Consider the following 14,364-nt stretch of genomic DNA (forward strand, 5'->3'; position numbering starts at 1 on the left):
GTCGTGTCAGTTATTGATTAGATGTTTTCTCTCTTGCAAAAAGCAGCCCTCAGTTTACTAACGTATTATAGATAATTTCATCTCTACGTCTAGTACACTATGATTTATTATCCAGACTCATCGCAATTCTTTATCCAAGACGGGTAGCCACAGTTATTGTTGCTTACTGTTTCTGGGAAACAATTTCTCGCCCTGCGCCACAAAAGAACCGAAGCAGATACTTAATTTTCACGCAAATGGATGGAAGTGGAAATGCCATGTGGCTAGGGGCTACCGTCTGGTCGACCGTTCGGCTGGTCCAAGTCTTTCGAGTTGTTGCCATTTCGGCGACTTGCGTGTCGATGGGGCTGCAATGGTGGTTAGGACAACACCACATCCTTTCTCTGAGCGGAGAAAATCTCCGATCCAGCTGGGAATCGAACCCAGGCCGTTAGGTAAGACGTTCTGTCGCGCTGACCACTCAGCTACCAGCGGAGGACAGGCAGATGTATCATTCCATTTATATAAATGAGCCAAAGCTACATTATTTTCTGATATTTGTTCGGAAACCTATATTTCATCCGGTATTTCCTGAAAATTCTTAAAAGACCACCGACATACGGTGTTTTCCGGCCTCCAGCACGAGTGCAATCAATGCTGGGCTGTGTCAAAGACAACCTCGGCCTGAGAAGACCAGGAATATACAAAATACCGTGCCAATGTGGGAAATCTTATATTGGCCAGACGTGTCGTACGGTCAAAGACAGACGCGACGAACATAAACGTCACACGAGGTTGCATCAGCCAGAGAAATCTGCGGTTGCTGAACACTGCCTTGACACGGGACACGGTATGAATTATGAAGAAACCAAGATCCTCTCACATGCTTCCACATACTGGGACTCCATCAAGGAGGCGGTCAAAATACGTGTAAGCAGTGACCTAACAGAGACACGGGGTTTCACCTGAGCAAAGCCTGGGAGCCAGCCTTGCCGGCACTAAGGAATCGTCAGCCGCAGATTAGCAACCGCACCGAGTCACCGCAGATGGGAAGCCTTAGCGCAGATGCTTAAATCGCGCGCCAACACCCCGCGCGCGCGAACGGGGTCCGTCGCTCCCGGCCGCATTTTCCCGCGCCGCGGCGCGCTTCCGCAGACCGCGACCCGTTTCTCCAGCAGAGGGCTCTGGTATTCGGCGCCGTCTACGATTGGTCTTCGATGACGTTATGCCCGCTGGCACCTGCCCTGTTCTAGAAAGCCAGCATATAAATTGGCGAGCTTCTCAGCGACGCGACAGTAGCACCTGAAGATGGCGGGCAGTTGTCTCGCTGAAATATTGTGCTGTTTCTACAATGTTATCCGGCGTAATTCCCGGGAACCTATCAAGCAGACGCAGCGCCGGCAAAGTCTCGAACAGCACAGGAGAAAAGCTGATGGTACACTGGGACATAGCGTCTATCGCAACTCAACCCTTACGGAACTGTACCTGCAGGCCGCAAGTTGTAATCACCCTGCCACCCTGCGCAACGTGGATGGGTCTCACGCTCTTTGGTGCACAGAGCACATGTGGTCTCAGATGCTGTAGCGCACCAGGTAGACGAACGGCATCTAACAACGGTATTCCAATAAAATGGCTATTCCGATATGCATATACGCCATGCATTCCGTTCTAAGCTCACTCGAAGCAGGGATGTAAATGAAGATGAGGCACCCACTGCAACAGCATTCTTGCCCTATTTTGGTGCTATTTCTTCAAGAATAGGAAGAATCCTCTGAAGGTAAGATCTCAAGTGTTTTTCGGCCATCAGCAAAATTGAGGAATTTATTGTGCTCGGTCAAAGACAACCTTGGCCTTAGGAAACGTCGCGTGTATAAAGTCCCATGGCAATGTGGAAAATAATATTGGGCAGCCATGTCGAACTCAGCAAGAGCGTTGCGTCGGAACACTGTCATACACGCCTGTCTCAACCTGATACATCTGCAGCGTTGCATGGACACGGGACATCGTAAGTTTTACGAGAAGACTGAAATGTTGTCCCCAGTGTCTTCTTTCTGGGACTGTGTTCTTAAGGAGGCCATACATATCCGTACGGCAGACAACATGAACAGGGATGCAGTTTTCAACTAAGCGCAGCCTGGAATCCAGCACTGGAATCGAAACAGGGAAAACAAGAAAGATTCATGACGCGACGCAACGTACTAGTGAGATTTAATTCACCCATTAACCACAGGAACAAAGAGGCAAATCCGAGAAATGTATTTGTGAAATACTGATATGTTTTACGTATCGTAACGTCGAAGTATATGAATGCCATTCGTTAGTTCATGAAAGGGGAAGTACAGAGCTATAATGGAGGTCAATGTTTACAATAAAACTTGTTAAGACGTTTCCATATACTGCGAGTGTGACTTCATTATTGCCTGGTTTAAAGCCATCGAGAAGCATTCGTACACAGAAAACGAGATTGTAGTTCTTTGTATTTCATACCAGTTTCATTTCAAATGAATTTCATCAAATTGATTTAACAACTGACACTTTAATAGCGAACACGAAAACAGTGGAAATATTTTTATTTACCATGAGGGTCTGCTTCTACTAAACCATCACTCGCAATTTATTTGGTATGAAATGTGCAAATTTGTTGTATGTTACGTTGGATAATATTTTTACATTTACATTGCAGTATTGCTTCAAGGTCTGATTTGCACACTCTTTTGTAATTAACTGTATACATGTTCAATAATGCTCACAGTGATTCCTCTCACTTGCGACACACATAATTAGTGAACAATGGAAGACCACAGAAACCGTCTTTTTTTTTTTTAAAACAAGGCATCTGCAACTGGAACTAAGCTACGCAGAAGTTCAAGATACACGAGAAGGGTCTATCATTGAGAGTGTCTCAATTATTCAGCAACGTAAACATAGTACACCTGTGGTTGCACAAGACGCGCGACGTCTGCTGACCGATCAGGAGAAAGCTAGAACCGTTTTACTAGTAATTATCAGGTCACTCAGGTTCCTTGGTCGAGCACCAAACGCACTGAGAGGTCATGAAACGGTCTCTGGGAACCTCATGACCTTTCTCGATAGGAGAAAGGATGATGTGCCAGAACTGAATATATGGCTGAAACGCCGGTTAAAAACGAATTACTATGTACTGAAAATTATGACTCCGATGATCCAACGAGAATTTGTGCAGCAAGTGAAGAAACTCCCCACTTTACGCAGTTATGGCAGATTCGACGCTGGACGTGGCTGGCCAGGGGCACTTCACTCACTGTGCTGACCCTGAGACGCTGGAAACAAATCTCCTCCTGGGTTTATATAGTCCGCCGGGCTCAAAGGAACGAACGCTGCAACTACTTAAAGATATCATTGTCAGTCTGTCGCTACAAATTTAGATTCTACGTGGTACAGGCAATATGTGTGGGCGTAACAAAGGTGTGAAGGAAATCATCTTCAAAACCTGACAATTGTTACAGTCACTGCAACAATGTTTGGTTGGAGCTGGAACAACAGGAAGCTTCGAGAAGCTGTGATCCATTGCGCGATGTACTGCTAACTGTGAAAAACGTGTGACATGTAAGTCTAGAATCCGCAGAAAGGGTTATGCTACTATCTAATGTCGATGAGACGAATCCAAACCCAAAAGCTTGACTGTATCCAATGTATCCCACCAAATGCACTGTAAGATTAGAATCCTTGACACGTTTCAAGGGAATCTATGAGCGTGTCCAGAAAACGGTGACCGAAATATTGAATGTACTGAGCTCAGAGACGAAAGGAGGTCAGTGCTGCGTGGCTATGCGAAGCGGCTAGAAACTTTGGGATTGGAATTATTATATTCTTCTTGAAGATTTGGTATTTTCATATAAAAACAAAGAAATCAGGTGTTGACAGATGTGAAAATTACCGAACTATCAGTTTAATAAGTCACAGCTGCAAAGTACTAACACGAATTCTTTACAGACGAATGGAAAAACTGGTAGAAGGCGACCTCAGGGAAGATCAGTTTTGATTCCGTAGAAATATTGGAAATGTACAAAGTAGATCCTAAACTGATACAGTTCCTAAACATAGTAATGATAAACTGGAAAACCACTCTTAATATCCAAACAAATTCAAATTATATCACATCACAGCCAATACTGATTAAGCGTGAAATGTATCAAGGAGACGCATGAAGTCCTATCTGGTTATGCCTTGCTCTGAACCCACTATCCAACATGCTAAATAATACAAATTGTGAATATAATATTACTGGAACATACCAACATAAAATCACACATTTCCTATACATGGTTGATTTGAAACTACTGGCAGCAACAAATCAACAACTCAACCAATTACGAGAGATAACAGAAGTATTCAGCAATGATATAAATATGGCTTTTGGAACAGACAAATGTAAGAAAAATAGCATAGCCAAGGGAAAACACACTAAACAAGAAGATTACATATTGGGTAACCACAACGACTTCATAGAAGCAATGGAAAAAACAGATGCCTATAAATATCTAGGATAGAGACAAAATATAGGAATACATAATACAAATATTAAAGAAGAATTAAAAGAAAAATATAGACAACGACTAACAAAAATACTGAAAACAATTGACAGCAAGAAACAAGACAAAAACTATAAATACTTATGCTATACCAATACTGACCTACTCATTTGGAGTAGTGAAATGGAGGAACACTTAACTAGAAGCACTTAATACACTTACACGATCACAATGGCACAAATACAGAATACATCACATACATTCAGCAACAGAAAGATTCACATTAAGCAGAAAGGAAGGAGGAAGGTGATTTATCGACATAAAAAACCTACATCATGGACAGGTAGACAATTTAACAAAATTCTTTATAGAGTGAGCACAAACTAGCAAACTACACAAAGCAATCACTCATATAAATACATCGGCTACGCCATTGCAATTTCATAACCACTTCTACAACCCTTTAGATCACATAACATCAACAGATACAAAGAAAGTAAACTGGAAAAAGAAAACACTACATGGCAAGCACCCGTATCATCTAACACAGCCACACATCGATCAAGACGCATCTAACACATGGCTAAGAAAAGGCAATATGTAGAGTGAGACGGAAGGATTCATGATTGCAATACAGGATCAAACAATAAACACCAGATTTTACAGCAAGCGTATCATTAAAGATCCCAATACCACAACAGATAAATGCAGACTTTGCAAACAACAAATAGAAACAGTAGATCACATCACAAGCCGATGTACAATACTAGCAAATACAGAATACACCAGAAGAGGTGACAATGTAGCAAAAATAATACATCAACAACTTGTCGTACAACATAAATTAATACAACAACACGTTCCCACATACAAGTGTGCACCACAAAATGTACTGGAGAATGATGAATAGAAATTATACTGAAACAGAACCTTTATAACAGATAAAAGAACACCACATAAACCTGACATCATACATACTAATAAAAAGGAGAAATTAACTCAACTAATCGAAATATCCATACCCAATACAACAAATACACAAAAGAAAACAGGAGAAAAAAAATTGAAAAATGCATCCAACTGGCTGAGGAAGTCAAGGACATGTGGCATCAGGATAAAGTTGACATTGTACCAATTATACTATGAACTACAGGTGTCATACCCCACAGTATCCACCAGTACTTCAACGCAATACAGCTACATCCAAACTTATATATAGAACTACAGAAATCCGTCATTGATACATGTTCAATTACCCGAAAGTTCCTAAATGCAATGTAACATATACCGTACAGTTAAAAGGAAGTCACGCTTGATCAAGGTCCGCATCACTTTCCATTTTTAACCAGACATAACGTCTGAGAAAGGAAAGAAAGAATAATAATAATAATAATAATAATAATAATAATAATAATTATTATTATTATTATTTTAGAAAATCTTAAAGATTACTGATGGGAAAAGTCTCGCAATTACCTTTACAAACGTTTTTAATATTCTTGTTTTTTCCATTTATCTTATCTGCACCGTCACGCAGTAGAGTACACATTGATTCAAGAGGGAATTGCACATTATTGCAATTACTTTGGGTAAGGGATATAAGATGTAACCTACAATAAGCTGATTGTAATGTCCCTGAACACCTTGACAAATTCCTGGATTCCTCCATATGCTGGAAAGCAATTACCAGAAAAGCAAAGTAAGTACATACCCAGAGAAGACAGGAAAGAACGGGACTAGATATGTGAGGAACACCAACCATTTTCAAAGTAGCGATGACACATAGCCCATGAATTGATATACGGCCTAGATAGTTATTGCACTACGACGTAAGTGGAAAGTAATACGATGATTTCAAAGTATCCAGTCGAGAAGCATGGTCACTACTTCAAATATTATGAGGTAATTGTCTTTAGACAAACCATTGGCGCCTCCTAACACCCAACGAATTGCTTTGCATGTTGTCGGAACGTCTGAAGCAGCAACTACCCAGACAGAAGTATTATTTGAACAGGAACTCAAAAATCAAAGCTACTGCCGGCTACGACACTAAATATTAATGCGACTTCACGGCCGAGGAATAAAAAGGAAAAGTCAGCCACTCTGCGACACATTAAAACATCCACCCTGAAGCATTTGAGTGAAGAACACAAAGGGACAAAGGACATGCACTGAAACGTATATGCAATGATAAAACCCACCTTCAAATGTGAGAGGTAAAACTAAGTTAGCTGATGAGGCGCTGTCAGCTAAAATTTATGGCAACGAGTCCGGTAACTGAAGGGTCCATCGCAGGGCAGCCAAAGGAGGACAGCTCACCAAGATATGGGCCACTGTCAGCCGGGTGCCGCACCGACACTGATGTGGGTCATCACTGCACAGGATGTAGCCATGTGTCACCCAAGCGTAGCCAATGCTGAGCCGACAGGCAACAAGACTCCCTCTGAGAGGCTCGCATGGAGGACTGCCACACATTCGTAGTCTCCTTAATGGGATGAAGTTTGTTCCGCGTGCTTAGGTTATGCCATTCCTGCAAACCCTTGCGGCGTAGTACTGAACGCAACTCAGTTGCAGAGGAGCCAATCTCCTTAAGCGATTTCCGCGTAGCCTGTTTGGCCAGCCTGTCGGCAAGTTCGTTACCTGCGATTCCGAAGTGACCTGGGGTCAGATAAACACCACTCAACGACCGGAACGAGATATAGCCACCACCTCGGCAGTGAAAACACTGCAGCCATCAGGCAAAGAATGCTGTTCAGTCTGTCCTCCATGGACATACGCAAAGCCGACATGAGCATCAGCCATCAGTGTAAACTACTTTGATGTCTCAGTACTTGTCAAGAACAGATAGGAAGTGGCAGTGGAGAGCCGCAGGGTTAACTGAATGGTCCAGGAGAAGCCGCAGCCTAGGTGTGCACCATGGAGGTGTACGTGAATTGACCTCAAATATAGGTGGTAAAGGCAAGGATTCTATAAAGAAGGGATCGGGCATGAACTGCAAATGGAAGCCCTGACCTAGCCCACCGATGCGGGAGATGAACCGCCGTGAGTGGGAACAGGAGACGGTGATTCGGATGTGCAGGAGAACTACGAACGTGTGTAACATAACTAGGCAGCAGTTGCGCACACCCAACCTTCAATGTAGTTACTCTGGCTTCCACAAGGACCCTGGTCATCATACTCGTCCTAAAAGCTCCTGTCGCTAGGTGAACGACACAATGGTGCATTGGGTCGAGTAAACGCAATGCTGAGGGCGCCGCCGAACCATAAACCATACTCTCATAGTCAAGATGGGATTGAACAAGGGCTCTGTAGAGCTGCAGCAGCTTACAACGATCTGCACCCCAGTTGGTGTTGCTTAAGCAGAAGTGCTGGCAGCACCTCAACACACTACGCTGAGGAAGGCTAGGAAACCAAGTCAATTGGGTGTCAAAAACCAGTCCTAAGAATCGATATGTCTCCACTACAGTGAGAGGATAGTAAGACCTGGATGAATGATAAATTGCTGACAAATGCATAACACACGAGTTTGCGGCTGAAAACTGGAAACCGTGGGCTAAATCCCATGATTGCGCCTTATGGATGGCTCCCTGTAGGCGCCACTCAGCAACACCAGTACTGATGGAGCAGTATGAAATGCAGAAGTCGTCTGCGTACAGAGAAGATGAGACTGAGGGCCCTACAGCTGCTGCTAGACCGTTAACAGCCACTAAAAATAGAGGCACACACAATACAGAGCCCTGCAGGACCCCATTGTACTGGATATGGTGATAACTATGGGAAGCACCAACTTTGACACGGAAAGTACGAAGCGACAGGAAATTCTGGAAAAAATCGGGAGTGGGCCTCATAAATCCCACTCGCATAATGTGTCATGGATGACGTCACCGGGTGGTGTCATACACTTTTCCAAAATCAGAAAGAACAGAAACCAGGTGTTTGCTTATGGGAAAGACTGTTTGGATGGTCAACTCTATGGACACAAGATTATACCCTGGAGGAAGGCGCCCTGACATGGAGCCAGTAAGCCACGTGAATCTAGGACCCAACCACCAACACACCATATGACCCAGCAGCTTACAAAGAACGTTGGGGATACTGATGGACCGATAGCTATCCACATCAAGCGGGATTTTACCGGGTTTGCTCACCGGAATTATTATGCTCTCCCGACATAATGATGGAATGAAGCCATCGCACTAGATCCGGCTGAAGATGACGATAAGATGTCGCTTGTAGTCAGATCAGAGATGTTTAATCATCTGGCTGTGGATGCAGTTAGGGGCAGGAGCTGTGTCAGGCAATGTGCAAGGGCACCGAGGATCTCCCCACTCTATATATGGGGCGTTACAGGATTCACTGAAGCGTCTAGTGAATGAGAGGACGTTCCCTTCCAGCCGCCGTTTCAGTGTGTGAAAGGCTGGGGAATAATTGGTCGAGCCTCTGCGTCGGAGAAAGTGCTCGGCAATCGGGTTTGCGTCGGTATATAACTGGCCACTTATGGTAACACTGGGGGCAGCTGTTGGGGCCTTGTACCCGAAAAGACGTTTGATCTTTGTCCAGACTTGGGAAGATGACGTGTGGCACCCAATGGTGGTGACTGATCTCTCCCAACACGCTTTCTTCCGTTGTTTGGTAAGGTAGCGAACACTGGCACAGAGCCGTTTCAAGGCTATGAGGAGCTCCAGGCAAGCGTGCCGCGTGTGTCACTGTAGAGCTTGTAGAGCTTGCCAAAGCTCCTTAATTGCTTCAGAGACTTCCGGCGATCACCAAGGGACTGCCTTACGCCTAAGGCACCCTAAAGAGCAAGGGATAGCGTTTTCTGCCGCAGAAGGAATTGACTTGGTCACCTGATCAACCATCACATCGCTGTTACCGTGTGGGGGAGTTTTTAAGGCCCATCTGGGCAGGCGTCAGTGGGCCTGATTCTGGGGAAGTGGTCACTATCACACAGGTTGTCATGTGCTGTCCAGTGGATAGATGGGAGGAGTCCTTGCCTACCGATGGAGAAATCAATGGCCGAGTAACTATCACGAGCCACAAAGAAATGTGTGCAGCCCCAGTATTTAAGAGGCAGAGGTCAAATTGCGACAGTAAAGTTTCGACGTCTCTGCCTCAGCCAGTAAGCATGGTACCACCCCGGAATGGGGTTATGGGTATTAAAATCTCCCAGAGGTAGGAAAGGTTGAGGGAGTTGATCTATCACTGCAGCTAATAGATTGAGGTGTACTGCACCATCTGGAGGAAGATATACATTGCAGACAGTTACTTCCTGCTTCGTTCTTATTCTGACAGCCACAGCCTCTGGAGGGGTTTGAAGGGGCACATGTTCACTACAGACCGAGTTTGCGTTTATGTCCTAAACTCCATCTGACACTGTAATACTCACTATGGTTGCTGTAATATCTCTTACAGCCACGGAGAGCAGGGGTCCGCATCCTCAGCCGCAGAGCTTGTAGGTAGCGGTGATGTGGGTGCCACCATGATTTCCTTGTTATTAGGGGTTTCCTTTCTGGACGTCTCTCAATGTTCCTTCAGTTTACCTGGCTGGGAGAACGTCACTGGCTCAGTCTCTGGGACTGAGGATGAGCGTGAAGCTGTACGACTAGCTGCATTTGGGCGCTTCAGCCACTGGCAGGGGTCATCTTTCCCACTAGAAGAAACCTGGGAAGGAAGTGACCCAAGGGACCCCATCCTTCCTAGCGAGAGAAGCCGAAGAAGACTCCTAAGCTGGAGAAGTGGGGACGGATGTCCCCAATGGTTGGGGGGGGAGGGGGGGTGGGTTGCTCCCAAAGTAGGTGGTAAAGGAACAATAGGGAGGTGAATGCCTCCACCATCAAGGGGCAGGTGTAGTCTTCTAGCTCTGAGAGGTGATCTGGGTTGGCGGAGCTGATGGTGCCAGAACTACTGTTGTGGCTGCGTAAGACGATATCATACGCACAGGATGCAGGCGTTCAAATTTTATCTTAGCCTCAGTGTAGGTCAGTCTGTCCTGGGTCTTTTACTCCAAGATGTTCCAGAAAGAAAGGAAAATCATGCAGTCAGGCGAGCAAGCCAATTGGTGCTCTCCACAGTTGACACAGATGGCAGTCAGGGCACATTGGAACTGAGGAGTGGCGAACTCTGAGTATTGATTGGTTGGTTTTGGCGTTTGATGGAAGCTAAACATAGACATACTTGTAAAAGGCCTATACAGTAAAAGGGTAACCTCTGCACCTAGAGGGAGGGAACACCGAGGGGTACAGAGCTAAAATGAACAGCGCAGCAACACAACTATTTGCTCTGCTCCTTTTAAGTGTCCTCTATTTTGACTAGAGTAAAACAGACCACAGTGGTTGATGGATCAGGTAAAAGGTCAACCATTCAGATACAAACGAAGAACCTCCAGCTGGAAAGTGTTTATAGAGGTACCAACACAACTTGTTACCATAAAAGACACTATCTTAGTATGCACATAACAATTAAAAGTCCTGGAGTGTTTTTTTTTGTTACGGTTTTAGGGCGCAGAACTGCTATGGTCATTAGCGCCCGGTCTGTGACTTACGAAAAGGTAAAAAAAAACTAAACTTGAAACCAGCAGCAATGGGAGCGAAACTCAAAAAAGTGGGGAAACTAAACACAGCAGGAAAACACCAAATGCCCGAAAACAACAAGGGAAGGGGTACCATCCTTGGGAAACTGATAAAGGTCACGGAGCAGGCAGGTCCGGAGCCGGAGCCAAGGCAGTGCTGTACCCCAAGTAGCCAAGAAAGTTTTAGGATAGCGGAAGGAAAGAGAATGGAGTAGTTGACGGAAGCGGACTACCGGTGGTAGTAAGGAGGAAGGGCGAAGTCCAAAAAAAATGTCATGGGCCGGATTAGCAAGCATGGAAGACAAATGGCTAGCCTAACCACTCACGACAGCTCGCCGATTGGACAGCGGAGGTTCAGCAGTCTCAACATAAAAGCTTTCCACAGGGCTGGTGTAAAAAGCTCCAGACACTAAACATAATCCACTGTGGTGGACAGAGTCGAGATGCCGAAGAATAGACGGCCGAGCAGAGGAGTAAACTATGCTTCCATTGTCAAATTTCGAGCGCACTAAGGCGCGATAGAGGCGGAGAAGGACCACTCGGTCCGCTCCCCAGGAGGTACCATTCAGGACACGGAGGGTGTTGAGGGATCGCAGACAGCGAGCCGAAAGGTAGGAAACGTGGGAGGACCAGCATAGTTTTCTGTCAAACATACGACCAAAGAATTTAGCGACGTCCGAAAACGGAAGGTTGACAGGTCCTAGATGTAAGGAGGGTGGAAGGAACTCCTTACGTCGCCAAAAATTAACACAAACGGTCTTACTGGGAGAAAAGCGGAAGCCTGTTTCGATGCTCCAAGAGCGGAGGCGATCGAGACATCCTTGAAGACGCCGTTCAAGAAGGCTGGTCCGTTGAGAGCTATAACAGATCGCAAAATCGTCCACAAAGAGGGAGCCCGAGACATCAGGAAGGAGACAATCCGTAACTGCATTTATGGCAATGGCAAACAGCACAACTCAGCATGGAGCCCTGGGGTAGCCCGTTTTCTTGGGAGAAAGTACGCGAGGAAGTAGTGTTCAACCGCACTATAGATGTGCGCTCTGCCATAAATTCACGAAGAAAAAGAGGCAGCTGACATCGAAAGCCCAAAGACAACAGTGTGCGGAGGATGCCCGTCCTCCAACATGTATCGTATGCTTTCTCCAGATCAAAAAATATTGCTATGTTTGGTGTTTCCTGAGAAGAGTTTTCATCATGTAAGTGGAGAGAGCAACAAGATGGTCAACTGCAGAACGATGCTTTCGGAATCCGCATTGTGCAGGTGTTAAAAAGACTTCGGGACTCCAGGCACCAGGCTAAACGGCAATTCACCATACGCTCCAAACACACTACTCGTGAGAGAAATGGGGCGATAGCTAGGGAGGAGATGTTTGTCCTTTCCAGGTTTCGGAACAGGAACGACGATAGCTTCCAGCCATCGTCTGGGAAAAGTACTGTCGGTCCAAATTCGATTATAAAGGCGAAGGAGGTAACGCTGACTATGGGTTGATAAATGCAGTATCATTTGGACGTGGATACCATCCGGTCCTGGGGCGGAAGAGCGAGAAGAAGAGAGTGCGTGTTGGAGTTCCCGCATGGAGGAAACACTATTGTAGCTCTCGCGATTTTGAGAGAAGAAAGCAAGAGGTTGGACGTTTCTTCGGGAGAGAAGCTGGTGGGTAATGTGAGAAGCTCGAAATTTCAGCAAAGTGAGCACAGAGACCGGGGAGAAACGAGGCGCGCCGGATAACCGTCGAATCAGACTCCAAACTTCCGAGGAGGGAGTGAAGGTGTTACATGAGCTAGTAAGGAAGTCCCAGCTTGCCTTCTTGCTATCGCGCATGACGTGACGGCACCGCGCATGGAACTGCTTATAGCGGAACAGTTGGCCGACGTAGGACGATGGCAGAAAACGCGAAGAGCACATCGACGCTCACAAATTGCGCCACAACATGCCTCTTTCCACCAAGGAACGGGGGGGGGGGGGGGGCAAATCTTGGGCGTGGAATGGAACGTTCTGCAGCGGTAAGGGTAACTGATGTGAGATTCCATTCCACCTCACAAGTGGGGAAATCCTGCACTTCGAAGGTCGCCAGGGAGGAGCGAAGCCGCCAGTCAGCCTTAGTAAGCTGACATTTGGGCGTGTACAAGGGTGGGGTAGGAATCAGCAAACGGATAGCACATGGAAAATAGTGTCTCCAGTAGGCGTCAAAAAGACGGACCGCTCAAGATGAGGGGCAAGCTGGGCAGTGCACGAGGGTAGTTCCTAATGGGAATAGGTGTGCAAGGAGCCGGAAAGTTTAGTAGGTGCTCCAATCTTAAGGCAGAAGAAGGAAGAAGCCCAAAGAGGATGTGTCACAGAGTAGCAGAAAAGGGCTAGGTAGCTACCCAATACGCTCAATGAAGTCTGCCCTGGTGACAGCGAAGGACAGAGCAACAAAGAAGGTACAAAAAGAAAAATTCAGGTGGGGGAAATAAAAGGCGATTTGTAACAGCTTGAAGGTACATAGTTAGGGAGATGGGTTGACTGTGAAGGCCATCCTGTATGACCAGCACGACGCACCCATGAGATGGAATGCCGACCACAGGCGAAGGTCAAAACTAATCGGTAAGAAATGAAATTGCGCTCTCACGACCGCTTCGAGAATTTACGTTTCCTGAGAGCAGAGGCAATGGGACGCTGCGATGAAGCAGCTGTAAATCTTCGTGGGACCGGAGGCCGCGTACGTTCCATTGGAGGGGAGTCATGATCAAGACATGCACGGGTGTCACCTCAGCGGCTGCTGAGTGACAGTTGAGGAAGAAACGCTACTATATCTCTCAGAAGCATAAGGATCCTGCTGCAAGGGGTCCACAGAATCGTCATCTTGCTTGTACAGTGTTGTGGAGTTCAACGCTGAGAAACATTTGTTAGTGCACACTGGCGACATGGAGGACAGCTGGGCTATGATATTACGTGGCGACACTATCGGAAAACATCTTCGAGTTGGTGAAGGACAAGGCCATTTGCCTTTGGTGGACTACATCGAGCGTATCCAGGTAAGAGGAAGACTCGGGTGGTGTTTCGTGAAGACGTGCTCCGTCCCTCCAGCCAGAGTACTACTCCTGTCCTTTCTGGCGTACCGGTTGTGTAGCTGGTGGCTTCACCCCTTGAGGAGAGAGCGACTGCTTGTTGCACAGCTGGAGGGGAAGATGGCGATGCTACCATGAAACTGGGCTATTTCACAACCTTGACGTTTAATTGGAGGTCACATGCCTGCGTGGCCATGTCCTTCATGGATCGAGGGGTAACAAGTACCAGACGGAAGAACGCAGGCTTTGCGACTA

Source organism: Schistocerca piceifrons, chromosome 7 (assembly GCF_021461385.2).
Source record: "Schistocerca piceifrons isolate TAMUIC-IGC-003096 chromosome 7, iqSchPice1.1, whole genome shotgun sequence".
In the NCBI taxonomy this organism is placed as follows: domain Eukaryota; kingdom Metazoa; phylum Arthropoda; class Insecta; order Orthoptera; family Acrididae; genus Schistocerca; species Schistocerca piceifrons.